The sequence below is a fragment of the Neodiprion lecontei genome, chromosome 3 (genome assembly GCF_021901455.1).
Source record: "Neodiprion lecontei isolate iyNeoLeco1 chromosome 3, iyNeoLeco1.1, whole genome shotgun sequence".
Classification (NCBI taxonomy): Eukaryota; Metazoa; Arthropoda; class Insecta; order Hymenoptera; family Diprionidae; genus Neodiprion; species Neodiprion lecontei.
Genome location: NC_060262.1, coordinates 6,287,978 through 6,310,586, shown reverse-complemented (window position 1 = coordinate 6,310,586; position 22,609 = coordinate 6,287,978). Strand labels below are relative to the sequence as shown.

The 22,609-nt window shown below is 37.7% G+C and overlaps 1 protein-coding gene across 1 annotated transcript in view; it reads left to right on the top strand.

The window, feature by feature from the left end:
* LOC124293678 overlaps positions 1 to 22,609 on the top strand; it is a 164,828-nt gene that overhangs the window by 116,562 nt on the left and 25,657 nt on the right. The window lies entirely within an intron of this gene.

Genomic DNA, 22,609 nt, shown 5'->3' with positions numbered 1-22,609 from the left:
CCTCAGCTTCATGGGTGGGGATCATTCTTACCTGTACTAGGGACACACATAGAAAAATTTTCAGCTTTTATAAAAATCCGAAGGTCTGGCACTCACGGGCTCTTGGACTAACAGGACTAAATCGGTCGCTTTCTTGCTTTTGAGCTTGCAAATTTGTCGATAATTTTATCGGTCTTTGCCATATCAACAAGTTCTGCGTTCGCAGATAAAAAGGCGAGACCAGAGAGACGGCTCTGACCCATCGTATTCCGTAAATAAGTTTTTACTCTTTTCAACGTCGAAAATGAACGTTCCCCGGTAGCGTTACTCAAGAAAATAGTATGATTTTCAACCGAGGTCCGTGCACGACCACCGTCGTCTTCGTACTAAGCTAGGGGATAGAAATTTTAACGTTTATCGTCGCTTCATGCGATATAAGTAAATATATTATACCTATCAAGTATAGCGCATATTCCGAGCAGCCTTATAATGCAAGTTTGAAAATTCGTGGCATGCTCTGACATCTCTCATTAAATAGACCGGATAGCGTCGGCTTCTAGCTATTGGACTTTCTCCAAGCAATAGTAAATTTCCTTTCAGCTGTTCAGGAGCTGTTAATGACGCTAAATTATAATAATCGTCTATATCCCCCTCAACTTTGCAGCGTGCATAGTATTGATCAAGTGGCTCGTTCATCTCACGGTCACTAACTCTCAATCCATCCTGCTGGTTGCAGATTAGTTGTGTCTTCTGCCCATCTGGCGAAAAGACAATTGGATCGGTAAAATACTTGCCTGCCTTCTTATTCAAGTAGTTGAGCTTCGCCCTCAAGTCACTGATGTCGTCTTGCAGGTCTACGACGTCATAGTTTGGCGGTATCATATCATTGGGATTCTGCAATACCGGATTTTCCGGTTGCCCGTGCCATACCGTTCCCGGAATCGGGTTGTGCTGGTAGAAGGCCCTGCGTTGTTGCATGGGCGTATCTTCACGCGCTAACGCCTCTACGGTGTTTCGTAGGTTAGATAAAACTACCTGCTCACTCTGTGGCACAAACCTGCCATCATGGTAGTTGTCGCGTGCGAGCTTTGGCACGTATGTTGAATCATAGACGTTTATTTTGCCGATCGCATTTACGATCGTGCTGATCTGGTCTGGTAACACAACCACTGCTTTTGCGGCTTGTAGCCACTCTTCGTTAAATGTGTTGTGTTTATAGTCGTCCTCATTATTTTGTATGGACGAGATGCCGCGCTGAACAAACTGTATCTTGGCTTCTAGTACTGCCAATGATACTCGGTACAGTTGATAGATTGATCCACGGATAGGAATGTTGTTGAATTCAAAAATCAATTTTATATACATAAAAATGATGCAAAGTTGACCCGTATACCTTTTAATACACCTTTTGGATATTTTTTAAAACAAGGAATTCACGTAGTTTGTTCGTTTTTCTTGAAATATTTTCTTCTATTAAGGACTGATTGGCTTCTTTTCTGTTTTTCAAAATAATCAGGCCCCTAAGTCGTCCGTCTTTTTATCGCCAACAGTTGAATTATAACTTTGAGCAACAATTTTACCTATAATATTACCATATCATAAGGCTTATTTCAAAGTGTACTATTCTTAACTCAAATACGATATAGGCTTCTGGATGCCCCGCCGAACCCGTCATAACCCGTCGAATCGACATTTGCGAATTTGAGAATTTTAGCCACCGGCAATGTTGAAGTCACGAATATTTTTCAAATGAATTTTCGTCATCGTGATCTAAACGTTCTGCAAAATATTATACCGGTCACGTAATACGTAAACGGGACTTATATGATTAGAGTAAAATTGCATTGAAAAGTAATTTTTGATTTGATCAACAAATTTAGAAAATTAATTTCGAAGAACTATCAATTTTTTCAAAACACATTCGATCACAAAACGCAAGTGTGCAACTATTGAAAAAATTTTATCATTATTTCAATGTAAAAAAGGTATCTGCGTGTAAGATTTTGAATAATTGCCACCACTCGTAAAAATACGTAATAGAATAAATCTTCTGCTGACTCCAGTCGCATTCTTTTGGCTATTGGCGCTGTTGATTCGTTTCTCGGGATCTCTTGCTGACCTTTGATCTTAAATAACTTTTGAAATAATAGATTCATCATTAAATGATAACGGACCTTTTTTGAAGAGCGTCCATTTCTCTATAAAAATATGTAGTGGTCTTATCAGCACGCTAGTGCGTTGACGAGTTATAAAGTTTCAAAGATAAAAAAAAAAAAAATTCCCATGTTATTGAAATGGGAAATAAACAATCACGATGAGGCACCTCTAAATATTAATATTTATTATTATTCTCATCCTTTGAAACAATGTTTGCGACTCGTATTTCGAAAAAAAAAAATTAGATTTTTTTGATACAGTATATTGTACACGTTGTATAAACTAAGCATACAACTTTTGGAAGTACGTTACGGTCAAATGAATTCTATTGTACCTTTGGATGTTGATATTTCTATAGTCTCGACACTTGTGTATCAGTGTATTCGGTAGATCTGTTTAATGCCTCGTATCTTCGGTCACCCTTCGACGACAGGAATAAACGATACCTGTTCACGTGTGATACTTATCAACACCACTTACCGTGGGTTTAACGGATTTCAAACGCCTCGGAGATGAGAAGTTCGCGACGCAAGACTGTCGTGTTGTTTCGAATTTCTTAGGATGATGAAAAAAGGGAGAAAAATACGCTGCTTGTGGAATAATGAATACCATTTTAAAAATATTTATCGGTTGGTGAATTTGGATATTTTTTTTTCACAGCAAAATGTTTGGTTAATTTGAAATTTTCTTGATAGGCATATTGCCTCGTTAGCATTTGACATTAAAGTTACCTTTTAATATATCAATCAATCTCTTTTTCTCTTTCATACAGTTATTAAAAACAAAGAAACCATCAACGTACAAATGTTCTCTTCTTTGTTTTTACAAACACAAAATTCACATTTTGATTGACCGTAACCTATGCTCAATCTTTCGATTCCATACTCGACCAGCCTATTTCGACCCGTATAAATTTTTCTTGCGCAAACAAATTTTATAAGAATTTTGATGATTCATCAAGCTCACCATTTGGAAACGGCGTCGACACGTCCAAAAGTTCCATGTTCGTTTCAATTTGATTACCAATTGCGAATAATAGTCCTATTGTTGAGTGTCTCACGACTCGTGCAAACGTCTCGTTAAAATCGATATCGTATTTTTGGCTGTAGCCACAGGCAACCAGTCGAGCTTCGTACCGTTGAAAAACCCCAGAGGCGTTTTTCTTAATTTTATATACACATTTACACCTAGCAACATTATGTTTTTGTCGGCTATCAACTAAGCTCCAAAAATGACTGTCTTATAGCGGCTTATATTCTGTAATCATTGCATTATCATATCTGTAGACATAGTCGACTTTGGAAGCTGAAACTTTGCAGCTTCCTTTCACCCTGTAATCAGCCTTATCGTAAATACGACAATCATTTTTACCGAATAAAATAATTAAGGAGTTACGTGAGTCTTGAACTTTGGAAAAATCCATTTTTTCTATCGTTTTTTTCTAAATCTAATAAAAGAATTATTTCGATCGAACTTAAAGTACATGAAAGAACGATGTAATTATCTGAGGATTAAGCAAAACCTTCATTTTCCCCCAGCTTTTGAAACATCAATACATTTCGCGTTGGAATTCGCATTTTGGCTGATATGTAGTTGCAAAATATTATATTGATTCCAACGCTTGCGTGAAATTTAAATATTTATCAGAAAATTAATTCGTATCGGTTTCCAAATCCATCGATTTGACGAGTCGTAGTTTCAAAACATACGTCTCGTCATATTTTTCTTCCGCCAAGTATTCGACCGAGTGTACCGAACATTTGAAACACGGCTTACCGACGAATTTTGCCGATTCGAATCACCGATCGCCAAATCTTCGCGCACGAGGATCGAGAGCCTCAGTTTTCTGTGAGCTGTCCCAGAGCGCGGATGCTTTCAGTGTAAACAAGCCGATTCCACCGGTTCGCGAAGTTGCAAGTATGATAAATCTGTTCGTATCACTACGTTTGCCGTTTAAACTCGCGTTTGGATGATAAAATATCTTATCGTCAAATTCAAGTGTTGCTGCCGATTTTTCAACCCTGCAACAAGTGGTTTCCTGTCGATGAATCGCCATTTTGGACATCGTGTAGCCAGCTTCGTGGTCACCATATTGGTTCGATATTATTCATTTATTATCCTTATCTCAATAATTTGGGTTTCGCATAATGTCAAAATCTACGCAATAAGAGAAATTACGTGATTTAGACAAGTTTATATTTCGTCTATACAATTGTAGTCTGAATTGTGTAAATATTATTTCCGTCTGTACACATTCCAGTTCCAATAGGCGACCGCTTAAGCAATTGAAGTTTTGCTCACAATCTACTGAACTCTTTTTTTAGAGTTAAATGAACTTTTCTTAATTCTATTGAATTGTCGGTTCGCCACTCGAATCTGATTTATTCGTTTTAACGCATTTGAGTTGATTGCATAGCTGAATCCTTGATTATGAGTTGCCTAAACAAGAGTAGGTTTGCGGATCAAGTTTCACTCGTGAAAAATTAAAAATCTTTTGAATTTGAATGAAATATACTCTCTTCGCCAATAACCACGAAGAATTAATTGCTCTCAGTATTTCGTGTGCTTCCTGAAATTATACTAATTTGAGTCTGGAAAATATTTTTGACACGTTATTCGCGGTTTAATAATTATAAACCAGTTTGAATTTATCGGAAAATATCAACATCCAAATTTTGGAAGTACGTTACGGTCAAATAAATTCTATTGTACCTTTGGGTGTTGATATTTCTGTAATCTCGACACTCGTGTATCAGTGTATTCGGTAAATCTGTTTAATGCCTCGTATCTTCGGTCACCCTTCGACAACAGGAATAAACGATACCTGTTCATGTGTGATACTTACCAACACCACTTACCGTGGGTTTAACGAGTTTCACACGCCTCGGAGATGAGAAGTTCGCGACGCAAGATTTATCATAAAATGATAACAGGCTTTTTCTGAAGAGCGTTCATTTCTCTAGGAAAATATGTAGTGGTCTTATCAGCACGCTAATGCGTTGACGAGTTATAGTTTCAAAGACAAAAAAAAAAAATTCCCATGATATTGAAATGGGAAATAAACAATCACGATGAGGCACCTCTGAATATTAATATTTATTATTATTCTCGTCCTTTGAAACAATATTTGCGACTTGTATTTCGAAAAAAAAAATAGTAGATTTTTTTGATACAGTATATTGTACACGTTGTATAAACTAAGCATACAACTTTTGGAAGTACGTTACGGTCAAATGAATTCTATTGTACCTTTGGGTGTTGATATTTCTATAGTCTCGACACTTGTGTATCAGTGTATTCGGTAGATCTGTTTAATGCCTCATATCTTCGGTCACCCTTCGACGACAGGAATAAACGATACCTGTCCATGTGTGATACTTATCAACACCACTTACCGTGGGTTTAACGGATTTCTCGCGCCTCGGAGATGAGAAGTTCGCGACGCAAGACTATCGTGTTATTTCGAATTTCTTAGGATCATGAAAAAAGGGAGAAAAATACACTGCTTGTGGAATAATGAATACCATTTTAAAAATATTTATCGGTTGGTGAATTTAGATATTTTTTTTTCTCAGCAAAATGTTTGGTTAATTTGAAATTTTCTTGACAGGCATATTGCCTCGTTCTTAAACGTATGTAATATACATTAATAGTAATATATATTAATGTAATATACATTCGATCGAGTGAAACTCGTTGCTGCCAGTCGTGGTCCGGCAGAGATTGTGGAGCGTTGTTTCGCCCTGCATGGAATAAATTAATGACATTGTATTAACGTAGCTGGTGAAATTCAGTAAATTTTAAATGAAATTGTAGTAGACAAATTCGAATACGTTGCAATATCCCCATACGAAAAGGTGTTGTCGAGAAGCGACAGTTTTACGGAAGGACTTTTTTTTTGTAACCTCATAGAAGGACAGGGTGTCGGAAAACGTTATTTTACATTGAGCTATTTACACGTGGTAGATTCCAACTATATCTAAAAACCGGTGTCACTCGTTGGGCATAGAATAGTTTTAATTTGAATTTGGTTATCGAATACCCGTAAAATTGATTCATACTGAATTATTAGATGAGGTTTGAATTTCGTGACCGTGTTTCTTGTATGATTAAATTCTCGTTGGTATTAACAGTCAATAATGACAAAATACAATTCATGTAATGATGCTTTTATTTACGAATGAATTTATTAGAGTGAGGGATAATATGGCATGCGAGTGGACAATAAGAATATAATGAAAGAACGTTTGCAGGATTACCGGGTACTGGGGCTGATTATAGGTCAGGCATAAATCTGGACGTGGTTGTAGTCTTGTCAGAATGATGAATTTCGTCGATGAATTCTTCCGAGGTCAGTGTGGGAGGGGACCGTGGTTCGACGAAGGCATCAACTTTCGACAGGCTTTGCGGTTCTTCTGATAACTCGTGAAAATCAACTGGCGTGACGAAAGATGAGCCAGTAGCCAGGAATGGTCGGTACGGCAAGAGGTAAATCGGCCGATAAATCGAAATTGCGTTCGTTTTGGAAAAGGTCAGCAGGAGCCGGCAGTGGGACTACTGTGTTTGTTTGAAGTTCCGGGACCGTGTCACTTGCGTTCATCTTCGGATGTTTTCGTCTTTGAGTACGGATTCCATCGTCCATAGGTGGCGTCAATAGTCGTTTGCGATGTGACCTGTCCAACAGTTTCATCAGGGAAAACGCTCCTGCTTCAAATGGATTGAGATAAGGCACCACGGGATAGTTTCTGGATTTAGGTGATTTTTCGCAATCGGCATGAAGCGTCAACTTGACTCTGCAAACGCATAGCATTACGCACAGATTTGCTCGCTCGTCCAGTAGCTTACCAGGAGCACCAATCCACGACTGGGTATGAGGTGTGAGAATTTTTTCGAAGAGATCATCTGGATTTTGGAGCCTTCTAACCTTTTCGTTAGTTTGCAAAATCGTGTTTTGTATTCCGGGATTCTACGTTTGCTTTTTTTGCGTCGGCATGTTGAATCTGGCAGGTTGAATTGTGCTTTTTCGGCCCTAATTTTGAACCCTTGCGTATCACAGACCGCATCTGATTCCCGAAATTATCACCATTTGATTGAACTACCGCATGTTTGTTCATCAGATGTTTTGGGGTTCTCAAAAGCAACGCTTCATGTCACTGAGCATCGAGGGCGACGGGATGTACTCGTATAACCTTATAAAATTGACTGCATGAAAATATTGTATGTAATGATGTGTGTAACGTGTACGCTTCAAAATGCATTTATTACACAGGACAACATGAATTTTGACTTTAATGAGAGGGTAATTTTGATAGATTTATCGACAGTTGGATGAAAAAAATATTTAGGCCCTGAAAAAGTTTGCTTTTCTATCCAGGAGAACGGTTGAAGAATATTCTAGAAAATCCATAGTTAAAATTTTTATTTATTGATAACTCGAAACAAATATATTTTTATCAAGTTTTACTATCATATCAAATTACAAAATGGTGGAAAAAAGTTTTAAAGCGAACCTTATTACTTTTTTTTTTCATGTTCATAAGTACTTTTTTCCACTAAACCCCAAATGTCACCCATCATATTTTCGATTTATTGGCCCTGATAACGTTGTTCGAAGTTCATAATATCTTGATGAAAACGCTCTCCTTGTTTTTCTGAGCACGCCTCCATGTTGTTTTCAAATTTATCTAAATGAGCATGCAGCATATGTACTTTTAGAAACATTCTGCAACCCATGGTTATAAAGTTTATTGACATATTTTCAACTAGAACTTGGTAATTTTCATCTTTGTTATTCCCTAAAAATCCAGAGACTACTACTTTAAAACTATTCCAAACTTTTTTTTTGGCGGTATTTTTAAATGTACCAGAACTGCTTAATATTTCTCCGATAACTGAAAAGAATGTATTATTATCAAAACTACTACAAAAGCAAACTTTATATGGAATATGAGTAATTTTCCTTTATTTTGTAGCCTAATGAAAAGAAACATCATAAAATAAATTTTAGGAAACGGACGAAAATTTTTTATGTAGAGTTGTGTTATATACTCAATTCTATATGCATATATGTATATATTATTGCATTTATATTAATGCATTTAATATGTATTATTCTGTATATTTCTAGCCTGTCACGGTAGTATAGTTCTGTTACTCCCTTATCTTTACAATTTCAAAGTTCAGAAGCGTTCACACAAGAACAATTGGTTATTATTACAGTAGTTTTGTTTATTGGATATAATGAAACTAGTTATGAGAATGTGTCAACTATTAGGAGTGTCTATTGAAACCGTCCTGTTAATGAGGGCAAAGGACCGTAAATATCTTGTGCAATAAATTCATTTTTGTCACGTGGGATGTAACTAGAGCTTTGTGAGCCCATACATATATTTTGAGGTTTGACCCATTGAAATGGGCCACATGAGCTTATGTATTGACGAATTGCTCCTGACATCCGGGCCAAATATGGAATCTGTCCGCTAAATTGATGCATATTTGTTTACCAGCGTGTCTCATTGTTTCATGAATATATTAGATGATATTTGATACCATTTCGAAAGGTATAACGATTCTCCAGGTTGAGTTTATACGGGTTCGTTGGAATACTATATCTCGAAGCAGGCAGTAACGATCGTTCTCAAAAGATGGGTCGCCCGCCAATTTGTTGGTTACTTTTCTTATACGGAGATATTGTCTTTGAAGGTGTGAAATTTCTTTTAATGATTTTGTTAAATAACCGTGGATAGGTAGTTCGTTATTGCATGTTTATTGATTAGGATAATACATAGTGCGACTGCTTCTTTCTTATTACCCTTTTTTTTACAGCCTGTGTGTTGTGCTTCTTCTCTTGAGTTTAGTGCAGCTGGTTCGCCATAGGTGACGGCACCATACAGAGATAAAATACAAATTTATACCAGCATTTAACAGATTTGATAAATGACCGTTTCTCTTCTACTTTCCCTACAGCTATGTATACATAATTCTTCTTCATGTTTTCTACCTCGATTGTGGTTGACCAGGGAAGGTTATTAGCATCATTCGTCGGTGTAGAGATGGGCTCCGCAGAACGGTGAGGTGGAGGAAGGTTGCGCCATTGGCGGATGATTTGGTACTATTTTCCGACGTAACTACTGCGGGGTATGGGCTGGGTGGATACCCGAAGGACGTTGTTAGTACTTGTTAGGTTCCGGGGCTTCGTTTTCCTTGGTTCTCGTTGGGTCCTCGTCAGCGGGAGTCGGAACCAGGGATAATAAAACCACCCACTCGGAGAGTCGAAGGTGGATCGCGGGCGGTAGTCGATGGTCTTATCTCGGGTGGATAGGCGGGTATCCGGTAGATCCATCCCTCGTGGCCAGTACTGCCGAGTTACCCCGGTAGCGGATTTCTTGGCCCAGCATAACGCTTCTCTCTGAGGTGGCGTCAACGAAAGGACTTCAGGAGCTGGTAGCCCCGGACAGGTGAATGAAGACGTGGTACTGAAGCGAGGAACACAATAAGGAATATAAAAGGAAAGAGGGGGACAGAAAGAGAGAGCTAAGATAGATAGAGGGGACAAGTAGGTATATTTTATTATACAGCAAGAAAACAGGTGGATAGTGGGTGTGGAAAACAAGACTGATTCCTTGCTTTAATAGCGTTTTCTTTATTGAAGGATTCAACGGCGTCGGTCGGTTTGCAGTCCATGTATCGTTAAATTCGATTTAATTATATCGATCACCCAGGTACTTCGTATCCAACCCATCTTTCTGCGTAGCAGTCGTCGTGTTTTGGAATAGAACGGCACCCTTGTATAATACTTTTGCCATCCGCGACGGCAGGCATATGTTGAACGTCTGGTCGACATCTATGACTACCCGTCAACCAAATCATATCTGCACTTTCCCGATACTCGTGACTTCATAATTTTTGAAAATCATTAATTCTGACAGCTTTCTGGTGGCTAAAAATTCTTCCAACTTGCCAATTTCGTTGGATTTAAATGAAATCCATTTTTCATACAGTTTTTTAACTCTTTGATTTTATTCTTTATTGACAGTTCCAACGTTCCAACTTTGTATTACTTCGTTGAGCGGAGATTTTTGATGAATAGCTTTTTCGGATCTTAGATATCTTCTAAGAATACGTCAATTCGCTCTTGTAGTTCGACTAGTTGCAAAGTTCTCTTTATCAGAGGAGAATCGATGTGAGGCTCATTTTCTGAACTAAATTTTCAAGTTTTATGGTCGTCTTTCTCCCATCATGCATACGTTACAATCATTTATTACACATAAATTCGTTTATCATCGAAGGAGATGTGGATCCACAATCGGCCGCTGAATGTCATGTCTCAACTTGTCAAACGATCTGTTTGTTTTCTGATAGTTCAGCATCGATGTAGGTGTGATCCACAGAAGCTTTAACGTCTTGCCGATTGACAAGGGCCTCTCAACGTTGCGTAGCAACTTGTCTGACGATTCCGAGAAATGTTGACTTCCTAAATTCTGAGAATTTTTCGTTGCCAGCCTCACAATGTTTGATTCCCTCCGCTGATCACCAGAGTGCTGGAAGAAGCTTCTCGATGATGAATCTCAGCGCCGTGCCTTGACAAATTATCGCCCTGGGCAGTATGAAACAAATGCGCCCCCTTTCGCCCCAGCGCTGAATAAGTGCCCGTTAAGCCCAATCTAATAGAATATGGTACCATTAATAATCGTTCACCCGATTTGTTTAATACGATCATAATTTAATTTTATTGATCGATTGCACAGTACAGAGAAGCTAGATCAAGTTGTAGCGCTAATTATAAATTAGCTATTTTCCTAAATTCATCAATTACTTCTTGATATTCCAAAGCCTTAGCTAAATGATTTTTCACAGATAGTATAGCTAAGCCTGTCAATCTTTCCTGTCGCATCGTTGATCTCCAGTAAGTTTTTATGAATTTCAGTTTACTAAAGCCTCTTTTGCAAGATGCAGTAATAATTAGTATCGTCAAGAAAATGCGGTAAACTATCTCTATATTAGGATAGACTGGGGTCAGCGAAGAATCCCTGATGCTATTAGGCAATTGTAATGGCATCTTTTTTTTTCAATTTGGAAAAACTGATGCCGCTATGAATTTAAAACTTTCTACCTCGCTAACAAACTCCGCGGGTTCTGTGTCTTTAGCATGCAATAGGCCCAAGTCCATGGCGTGTTTCTTTAGATTCTTTTTCTGGCGAAAAGTTCGTAAGTTTTTGAATGATAAATTCATCTAATGCGGTAAAAAACATCAGAAAACTGGCATCGATCAGTAGAAAATTGCAAAAAAATCACTCCTTCGAATTTTCTCCAAACAGACATTCAATTTTCAACATTTGAGTGAGCCGGCTGAATTATTTTCATACTACAAAAGGGAGAATTCGGGATAGAATGAGTAATCGGTTGCTTTGAATAAAAACACGCTATTTGCGTGGACAAACCAACAACGAACAATAGCTTGCTGAGGTATAAAAACCCGCATGGAGTGTAGAAATAAGCTTGAGCAAGCTAACCGAAGATACTGAATTTATTCAACAAATCACATAAAACCCAAGTACATGAAATGGTGAACAAAGTGCTGCAAGGCGATGTCCGAATCTCTAACTTATGTGAAACTATTTAATGAGAGAATGATCATTCGCCTGGCTAAAAAAACTAAGGGAGCTATCTTATTTGTCAGAGGGAACGGCCCTCTCAATATTGGAGCAATACTCGGCAATTGGAGGGGACAACCCTCGCAATACTGTAGCAATGCACGGTGTGCGGATCCCGGGTGGCAAAAACCCAACTAGCTACAGGTCTCCCAACGTCTCAAGGACGCCCTGTAAACGACTTCGGACAGCACAGGTACCTCCACCAGATAGCCCAATGATGTCTCACTCACAATGAATTACAGGCACGCAGTAATAAAATACCACAGCACAATAACTATATGTATACGTAGTGACACAGCCAAATAATGGAATTTGGGAATTATAACAGACCAAGAAATTACCCAGACTTAGGGCTGCTTATTATTATGTCTGTCCTGAATCGAGATCGAGTCTCCCGAACGCTTGATCGTGGGCCACCCTCCCCTACACAAATTGCTATAAACAGCCGCATGTTGCCCTGAGTCCATGCAAGGAGCCCACCAAGGCCTTCCCCGGAAGGTGCCAACTCAGGCCATTTTCTCATTGCGGCGTATGCGCGAGCGCTAGGTGAGCTTCCCACTCGGGACTGGGTTTTGTTAATTTCAAATTATTTAATAATTATCTATACATACCAAGAAGGAAGGAAAGTTTCACCCAACCCGTCGTTGTCAGTTGCAGGCCCCTCTGGCTTTTTCGAATATGCTGGTCGAACCATGTGGCCTCCCATGCTACCAACTCGAGTACGAGAAAAGGCGTTTATAAGACTCAAAAATAAGAAATGAAAGTGAAATGCAATGAATGATTCAAAGTTCCAACGAAATCGAAACGGGTCGGGTTCAAACGTGCTTGATTTGGCTTAGAAGGTCCCATATATAACAGGATTGCTGGTGATTCGAATTATCGTTTGATTCTTGAGACGCCCAGAATCAGGTCAGTTTGTAGTATGCGCATGACCGAACCACATTCGTTTGAATTATTCCAAAATATATCAGTGCATTCCAAGCACTTTTGTGCATGCGCGTATGGTACTACTCGTACGTTAATTCTTTTTGGACAAGAGGAATTTTAAAGGATCTTCTTGAAATTGGGGGCAAATTGAACATTACCAAGAGAATTGCGCACGATAAAGCTTACTCTGTTACAATTAATCAAGACTATATCCGAGCTGCAAGACAGAAATGTGGTCATTGATTCGACGAGTCATAAGTTCAAATTTAAAGATATAATATTTTGCAGTCGATTCGATTAAACCACTACCATTAAGCCACTGGTGAAGATCGGTGGTCGGCAGGATAAGCTCGTTCCGGCTGATAAAGTATTTTATTTTCACCATATTTTGACCATTTTTCATGTTTTCGAATTTGCTTGAGAAAATACTATTCGCCAGTTTGTAAGGCTGCCTCCAATCGCTTGATTGCTAGACGCTTAACATTCACGAAAAAATTGCTGAAATCGAGGTGCTGCAGATTAGTGATGACACCGGTTCAGAGCCGTCGTCCCATTGAGCGCGATGTTTATCACCCGCAGGAGTGTTGACCCCTGGAATTTTTCCACCGATCATCGCAAGTATAGTTTCCAATTTTATAATATGTCGCAATGAATGAGTCGCCGCATCGATTTGTATTGCGTAAAAAGTGTTCATTGCCAAAAATTCGAGAGTCACGGTGAGAAGACTATTTTGCATTGTGAATATTTTACCTAATAATTAAAAAATGGTTTTTCCACAAAGATCTTGCATGAAAAGCTTTTTGAAACTTGTGAAAACTTTTGAATAGTTTTTTTCAAATTCAATCTTAGATTTATGATGAGAAGTTAGAATTGTGTGTAGTCTGACAATTCAATGAAATAAGACTGCTTCGACAATCGATAAAATCTGATTGATATGTACCTTATTTACTTTACAAATGCTGTCTCCAACAATATAGTGTGACAAAGAAATATGGATGTTGGGCACCAATTGCTTTCTGCATAATAGTAATTAAAAACGAAACGGAAATATCTAAGCGGCGAGCGACAAGATCCTTCTCAAGAAAAAAATTAAGGTGTGTGTTCAAAGAATTAACGGGATAAGAGGAATACATACCATGGATTCGAATAAGAATTTTGTATGTTTGAAAGTTAGCACTATTTTAACTGTATTTGAGATTGATGGGTCCTTAGGATAATTCCACTTCCACTGGCGGATAGCTGGACATATAAGAATGATAATGAACTCCAATACTGGAAAATCGTGCGCAGGAATAAAATGGTAATTAATAATATAACCTTAGCTGTCGGATCGTTAGAGAATTAATAATAATTCGGCCTTTAGTTTGTCCCTGTAACTCCTTATGAAGGCCTGTTGACGAATGGTAATTTTGTAATTGAAATTACGAAGATGACAAGAAGTGTTTAACTCTTGATTAAATGTAACGCGAGAAAACGTCGTTTCGAAAGTTATTTATACTTGATTTTATTTGAGCGAATAACGTGGAGTTAAGACGTGTGATGAGATATTAAGATCTGCTACTTTCAAAAATCGATAATTTAATGAGCAGAAGGACCAAAGTCTGCTGATTTAACTCGTCATATCAAGCGTTCCGACAGGCAGAAAGACCGTGATGTGATTTTCGATTCTTTCCCCCTTGAGAAAATTTCACTATTTTAAATTCAAACGATATTGGCAAATAGAAGTACCGAAGTACAATCCTCGATGCATCTACTTGATGCTTTGATTATCAAAAGCAAGACATTAATAAAAATATTGGGATTTGACAAGCAAAAAGACCAAATCTCAATATGTATGAGCAGATCTTATTCGCTGATATTACCGATTAATTAAGCCCTAGTTATTCATAATATTATACTGATTTGTTTATAAGACAATAAGTAAAGAAATCTGTGACACGCCGCAGATTGAGTGAAGCTCGTTGCTGCCAGCCGTGGTCCGGAAGAGAGCTGGGAGCTTTGTTTTGCCTCGCATGGAATAAATTAATGACATTCTGTTATGCAGCAGGTCTGTCTCAATGAATCATAAGTAAAATTACAGTAGACGGATTCTATCACCTTGCAACATTCCCACAAGAAAAGGTGTTGTCAAGAAGCAACAGTTTTTGGGAAGGACTTTTTTTGTGTAGCCTGATAGAAGGACAGGGTGTCAGAAGACGTGATAGTACATTAAGCTGTTACAGGAGGTGAATTCCTGCTATATCTAAAAACCGATGTTACGCGTTGGGAATAGAGTAGTTCTTATTCGAATTTGGTTATCGAGTACCCGTGACATTGATTCTTGCTGAATTATAACAGTGAGGGATAATGTGGAACGCGAGCGGATCATAAGATTATAATGAGAGAACATTTGCCGGATTACCGGGTACTGGGGCTGATTATAGGTCAGGCATAGATCTGGACGTGGTTGTGGTCTTGTCAGGATGGTGAATTTCGTCGATGAATTCTTCCGAGGTTAGTGAGGGAGGGGACCGTGGTTAGACGAAGGGATCGAGTTTCGACAGGCTTTGTGGTTCTTCTTATAACTCGTGAAAATCAACTGGCGTGAGGAAGGATGAGCCAGTAGCCAGGAATAACTGGTACAGCAGAAGGTAGACCGGTCGATAAATCGAAATTGCGTTCGTTTTGGAAAAGGTCAGCAGGAGCCGGCAGTGGGACTACTGTGTTTGTTTGAAGGTCCGGGACCGTGTCACTTGCGTTCATCTTCGGATGTTTTCGTCTTTGAGTACGGATTGCATCGTCGACAGGTGGCGTCAATAGTCATTTGCGATGTGACCTGTCCAGCAGTTTCGTCAGGGACAACGTTTCTACATAAAGTGGACTAGCATAAGGCGCCACGTGGTAGGTCTGGATCACGGTGTTATAGACAGGTCTGGGTACTCCAAGCCCCTTCCTATATAACGCAGCGTGACTGTCTTGAAGCCTGTGTTTCTCAATTTGTGCACGAAAGGCCGGAGCGCTGCAATCTCCGAGGCCGGTATATGCGGACTAACTAGGCCTCTCCCTCACTAGCGCTAGCGGCGAAAATTCACAACATCGGCTTCATTTTCGATCACGGTTTTACAGCCGGAGTGCCCAGACCTGTCTATAAGACCGTCGTTTGGATTCAGGTGGATCATCTCAACGGCCTTAAGCGTCATTTTGCCCCTGTGCACCCGCATCGGATGGATAGTTTTGCTCGCTCGTTCAACAGCTTACCAGGAGTGCCGACCCACGACTGCATCCGAAGTGTGAGAGCTTTCTCGACGATATCGTCTGAATTTCGGAATCATCTAACCTTTTCGTTAGTTTAAAAATCCGCTATTGGCATTCCCGGATTCTATTTTTGCATTTTTTGCGTCGACATGTTGAATCTGGCTCCAGTTATCGTTGATTGTGGTATGGGAACTGTGCTTTTTCGACACAAATTTTGATCCGCTCCGTATCACAAGTCGCGTTCGATCCTCGAAATTATCACTATTTGATTGGGCTACGGCATGTTTGTTCTTCAGATGTTTTGGGGCTCTCGAAAGCAACGCTTCGTGTTGTCGAGCATCGAAAGCGATGCGATATATAACCTTATTGAATTGGAATGTGCATGAGAATACTATATAAAATAATGTGTGCTCGAAAATGAGTTTATTTTTTACCTAATTATATATGTATACATTTTTTTTTTTTTCACCACTGGCCTTGAAAATTTGATCCGCTGCTGCACGCTCCCTAGGTCTCGCATTATTCGTTCGGATAAGTTGCTTTGTGGATGATGAATTGGCAAGTACAAAATGTCAATATCATTTTCTCCAGCAAATTTGCGGTATTTACCGGCAGTGGATTGGGTCCCGTAATCACATAATATGCGTTTAATTTTCCAACGCGATTGAAATTTAATTAATACAATTCGTTGCAGCAGCTTTTACCATTGGATGTAATGAAACAAGTTTTGAGAATGCGTCAACTGTTAAGGTATGTATTGAACCGCTCCTGTTGATGAGGGCAAAAGGCCGTAAATATCTTATGCAATAAGTTCATTTTTGTCACGTGAGATGTAACTAGAGCTTCGTGAGCCCATACATATATTTTAAAGTTTGACCCATTGACATGGGCCACATGAGCTTATGTATTGACGAATTGCTCTTTGATATCCGGGCCAGATATAGAATCTGTCCGCTAAATTGATGCATTTTTGTGTTCCAGCGTGTCCCGTTGTCTCATGAATATAGGTATTGGATTATATTTGATACCATTTCGAAAGGTACAACAATTCTCCAGGTTGAGTTTGTACGGGTTCGTTGGAATGCTATATCTCGAAGCAGGCAGTAACGATTGTTCTCAAATTGTTTGATTATCTCTTTTTAGCATACTGCTACCATCTGTAGTTCATTAATGACAATTTCTATCGAAACCAAAAAACAAATTTCTATTAAAAACAAAAGTCTCTCAGTTTTTCGGCAGTTGAGTTAGTATCATTGCAGTCAACCGACTATATAAAAGAATACATGACTTTGGGTGGATATTGTCGGATAACATGGTAATTAATTTCAAATTACGACACGTGGCTGTCAGTTCGTGATGCTCTATGTATCCGGTCATAAAAATACTCCGTAAATGTAACCCCGGTATTTCTCTCCGATCGTCTATTTGTCCACTCGGCTATCTTTTGCAAATTCTTCATAGGAAGTGATTTTACTTTTATTCGCGTTGAAACAAAGTTTAGCGTTTCCTTCGAAAATTGTACGACTATTTTTTAACTCGACAAACCGTGATTCTCCGAACATAGCTCATTTTTAAACCAGTCGTTTAATTCGTCTAAGAATTTTAAAGGGAAGCTGTTGTTATTATTTCTGAAAGTAGGCATTCTTTTGCGATACGTTTCATAACGGCTGATAATTGGTTTTCATTTGTAGGACATAGGTGTGTGATTTTGGTTTTTTCTTCTGCCTGATGTATATAATTTCCTATCCTAACGTCGTGTCACTTTTGTGTCGTGTGGCACATATGTGGGCATTTGGAAAAAATATGTTTTTGCTACATCGATTTGACTGTAATTTGGTAAACGATCGTTTTTAAGATCACTGAATTATAGGATGAATTTATATCGTTTGTTTTTTTCAACACAAAAGTGGCACACGAGTCTTATTGTAACCTGATTGCTAAGGGGTTAAGTGACCTCCAATCATACCAATATTTCCTTTTTGATATCAGTACAACGAATTTAATCACCTGATAACTTTTCAAAAATGCAAAAATAAGTTCCACAAGTTAATTTTTTTTTTTTTTGTCTAACGATTTTTGAATGTCTACCACACTTATTTTCTAACTGTGGAAACCAATCAGAATGCGTTTTTTTATGAAGTTTCAAGCATTAGTAATTAGTACAGCAAATCAGTTAGTCCTTCGGTTATTCTGCCACTGTTTCTTTAAATTCAAAGAGCTAATCTGTTTGTACTTCGGTGATCCAGGCTTTGTCTGCATAACCTTTTTGCACATAGGCAGCGTTTGCGATGCGATAGTACTCAAACCTACCCTATTCTGTAAAAATTATTTATTTCTGAGCAGTTCAGGGTTATCTAGTGTAACAGTTTGAATACGCCCACCAAACTCAAAGACAACTTAGTTAGTAGGTAAACCTACAGGTGAAGACTTGACCTTGTCGGTTACTTTGACGGTTTTCGATTTGACAATCACTCACCCCCATTCTTTTGACGACGACTGAACGATCGAAACCTATTTAATTCGTAAATCTACAACTGTCCTTAGATTTTTATATTTGCGGTCAGAAAACCAAATAATACCAAGTTTACGAACAAACGCTGGTGGGATAGAACGAGTGTATAACTGAGAATTATATCTGAAGTGATACGGTGTCTACGAAAATAAAAAGAGGAAATGGTGGCCGGAGCGAGGCAAAAATCCTAAATGGGCTGTTTATGATAAGTTTTACAGTTATACGTGTCATTTATACAGTTTTTATCGTTATAAATATTATTTATCAGTTTTATAGTTATACATTTTCTTTATATATTTTTTTTATAGTAATCCATTTTCTTTATACAGTTTTTTTATAGTTATACACCTTATTAATACACTGAATATAGAAATCTACATGCCGGTATTTTAAACGATTTTTAAAGTGCTCGTTTTAACATATGATTTGTCAAAAAAAAAAAAAAAATAATAAGATAACGTAAATTTTTTTTCATTAACGAAAGTATCTCATGTTCAATTTCAATCTGTTACAATAAATAGAAATAAGAGAATTCCGTCACACTAGGTCCCCCTATCTGTCTGCTTTGAGTCTCCTCTTTATTCAAGTATACATGTAGCGATATTTTCAAAATAGACTAGAATCATAAGTGAATAGAGTATCATTAGACCAGAAAGAAATAGGGTTTAGATTTCATAAATCGCAGGAATATAATTCATATATATCAAATCACATTCGATATTAAAGGAAATTGAGAATTTAATTATATTATCTTTTAACTTACAAGAGTCCTGAGTTCTGTAATATTAAATACTCCACAATTTTGTAACTGTATCTGTATTTTTTTGATGAAATGAAGGGAGATTATATATAAACTGCAAAGGTTGTTACCTTCAACCCAGTTGTATCGATGAAAATGAGAATGAGAAATTTGACTTAGGCCCAGGAACGTAATTCCAAACTCTGTTAGATTCTTCTTTGCTCCCCGATTAAAATATTCAGTGCTGTTCGCAATTGGCGCCCAACCATAAAAGAAAAACAGTACCGCAAATGACACGTAAGCTTCGTTGAATTATTTTTTGGAATTTTTCCCGTGAACAGATGAAAGTTGCATCCTACCGCTTCACTACATCACACTTCTGGTGGAGCATTGAAGTAGGAAAAAAGACTCGTCCAAATCCGTTTCCCGTTTAATACGGTCTATCTCAAGGGGAAACGAACAGACTTTTTTGAGCATATATCAGTACAAGTCATTTGGTTCCAAACAACAATGCATATTATTATTATAATTATGCAGGCCTGGCGACAGAAATGTTGAAGCCCGTTACTCTGATTAACATGCGGGCCTTAATACGTTGATTTTTCTTTCGACAAACTTGAACGTTAATATCTTTGAGTCCAAATACGCAATTTCAAGACTTGGCGAGTCAATGCGATGTATTACACAGTACAGCTATAGCTACAGTTACAAAAATATTACTTGGTAGTTCTTGACATTGCGTATCTGGATTGGAAAATATTATTACTTAATATTTTTCAAAAGAAAAATTCATCCCGAAAAAAGAAGACTACCGCGTGTTTTATGACACCATTTGAGAAAATGATGAAAAATTCGTCAAAAAATTCAAGGACTTAAAACTGTATGATTGCGTAAAAAAAAAAAAAAAAAATAACTTGTTATGGTTGTAATCGGATTTTTCGACCTGAAATATATCTAAAACTCATGCTTTCAAAAGTCAATATTCACCTGCGACACCAGAAACGTTGAACTATTTTGTATTAAGTGGTCAAGGGGTTACATCTACCTAGGACGACGTGAACTAGGATTATATTTGAGAATTTTTTTAGTTATCTAAACTGAATTTTCCTGAGTAATCATTATATATACCTCGACGTATGACATTTCGTCTACATTATGTGAAAAGGTGGTTGAAAAATTTCAAACAGTGAAAAAGCGACTGGCGTTTTCCTCGGACGTGATTTTCTTGATAAAATTTGTTGGATCAGACGTGCCTCAACCACTTCGATTTTTTTTTTTTTTTTCTTCTTCGAAGCTGGTTTTTTTCCACGTCGGGATGAGCAGCCAGCTAGCAAGGCTCGTTGACTTCAAATTCCTTACGAAATATGTCCATTCGCATCTTCTGCATTTCTTCTCTGCTTCGCAATTCCCTTGTTGAGCAGTTTCTTGTGACCTTTTGTTCTTTTTCTTTTTTTTTAGCTATCGATCTCACTTGTTTCGCACGTCTCTTCTTTGTTTATATAATCTCCTAGATACTCAATATTTTCGAACTCGTCGAACGGCGTCAGGTCGTTCTGTTACACATAAAATAGTTTTGTGTTCCTCATTTCTAGGTTTGGTATATTTTTTACATTTTATTTATACTACATGTACCCTCATGTCCTGATATTCGTTATCAAAATCATTGATTTTGTCATTTTCTACAGTATAAATGTGATTGAAAAATGTTTTAACAATGTTTGAATAGAATAAGATATTTCAGTATTCAAATTCGATAACAGAATACACCGCTTTCAAGCCCGGAAGAAAAAAAGAAATTTCACTTATTTCCATTTTATTACGAGCATATTTTTTCAGATATTCTGTCTGATATCCTCGTATTTGGTTCTCAATGCGTGTTTAGTGCGACGGGTTATGGAACATGAATTTCATGATTCCGTGACAATGTCCCGTGCTTTGTTTTCTGTTCGCCACGTTGTAGCATCCGTTTTCTTACATTTTAATAATTACCTTGTTTTCAGAAATTATTGAGACAAGATTACTTATCTTGTCCGCCGAAAAAGTGGCGCTTTCCCTTTACCGGTCATCCATTTACAGTAAAATAAAGAAATAATTTCACATTCTACCCATGTCCACGTATTTAAAAAAATATTACTTTTACCGTTAATCGTGAAAGAAATACTTTTCATCTGTATGTGGAATGACAAAAAAAAAAACTTACCTTTACGCGTTCACTGGATACAGAAAAGCAGGAAATACAACACAGTCGAATAATAAAGGAATTGAAGTAGCAGTTTACAGAAACAAGATATTCACAGATATATTCAGGATATATATACCAAAAGAGAGATGACAAAGAAAGCACTTAGTTTCTAGGTTGCGATATATGTGGCAGATAAGAAATAGCGAGAAAAGATGGAAAAGAAAACAGATAATCTTAACGTATTAGGAAAGAGGATAGGAAAAATATATTAAAACGCAATATATTACAAGCTAGAGAGACTACGGACAAATTACGTAACAGCTGTATCAGAGGAGATAAATAATAAGAAAGGTGTTATTCGATACGGCGCAAGACTCCGATCAGCCCAGTCAATAGGTAGTTTGAAAGTGGTGTTTGGTGCAAAAAATAAGGAACACGGGATACTTTCAGGACTGTTAGAGGGGTGTCTCCTGAGTATAAATCTAGATAGTTGACTTCTTATCGCTATCAGGATCGCCGCTATCTTGGAAATTTAATAATGTATAAAAAAGGTCTCTACACATTTTGTCGTAAGGTCGACGGTTCGCGAGATATAGAGCGAAAAGCCTTTTCCAAGATGGCGGCGATCCTGATAGTGATAAGAGGTCAAGTATCTAAATTTATACTCAGGAGACACCCCCCACCAGTCCTGAAAGTATTCCATGTTCCTTATTTTTTGCACCTCAAAACTACCTATTGACTGGGCTGCATATCATAGAACGACGTGTGACACCCGCGAAACTTTTATGGTAATGAAGCTGGTCAAAGAAGTTCGATAATAAAGCGACTAATAATCAAATTAGGAAAGATAGAGAAATATAGAGACAAGATAAAGACATGATGAAGAGAAAACGTGGAAACAAGATAATAATCAAAGATAATCGTAAGAGTTTGTAAGCTAACTATCGATTATTTATTACAAAGAACAACAGGTAAGAAAATTCAAGTGAAGCGAGGCAAAAAAATATTTGCTAATCAAGCGTAAGCGAAACGATACTAGAGCGCTACTATTCAACGGTACTAGATAATCAGATAATTGAAGCAAAGCATGATGAAGCTGAAACTGACAGAAAATAACAGAAATTTTTGCAAAGAAAAGTATTCTCTTTGAACAAGGCCGTTTATTTTCTTGATTGACTTTTTGAATTAACGAGTCAAAATTCGTATGCAATTACTATAGGTCTTGG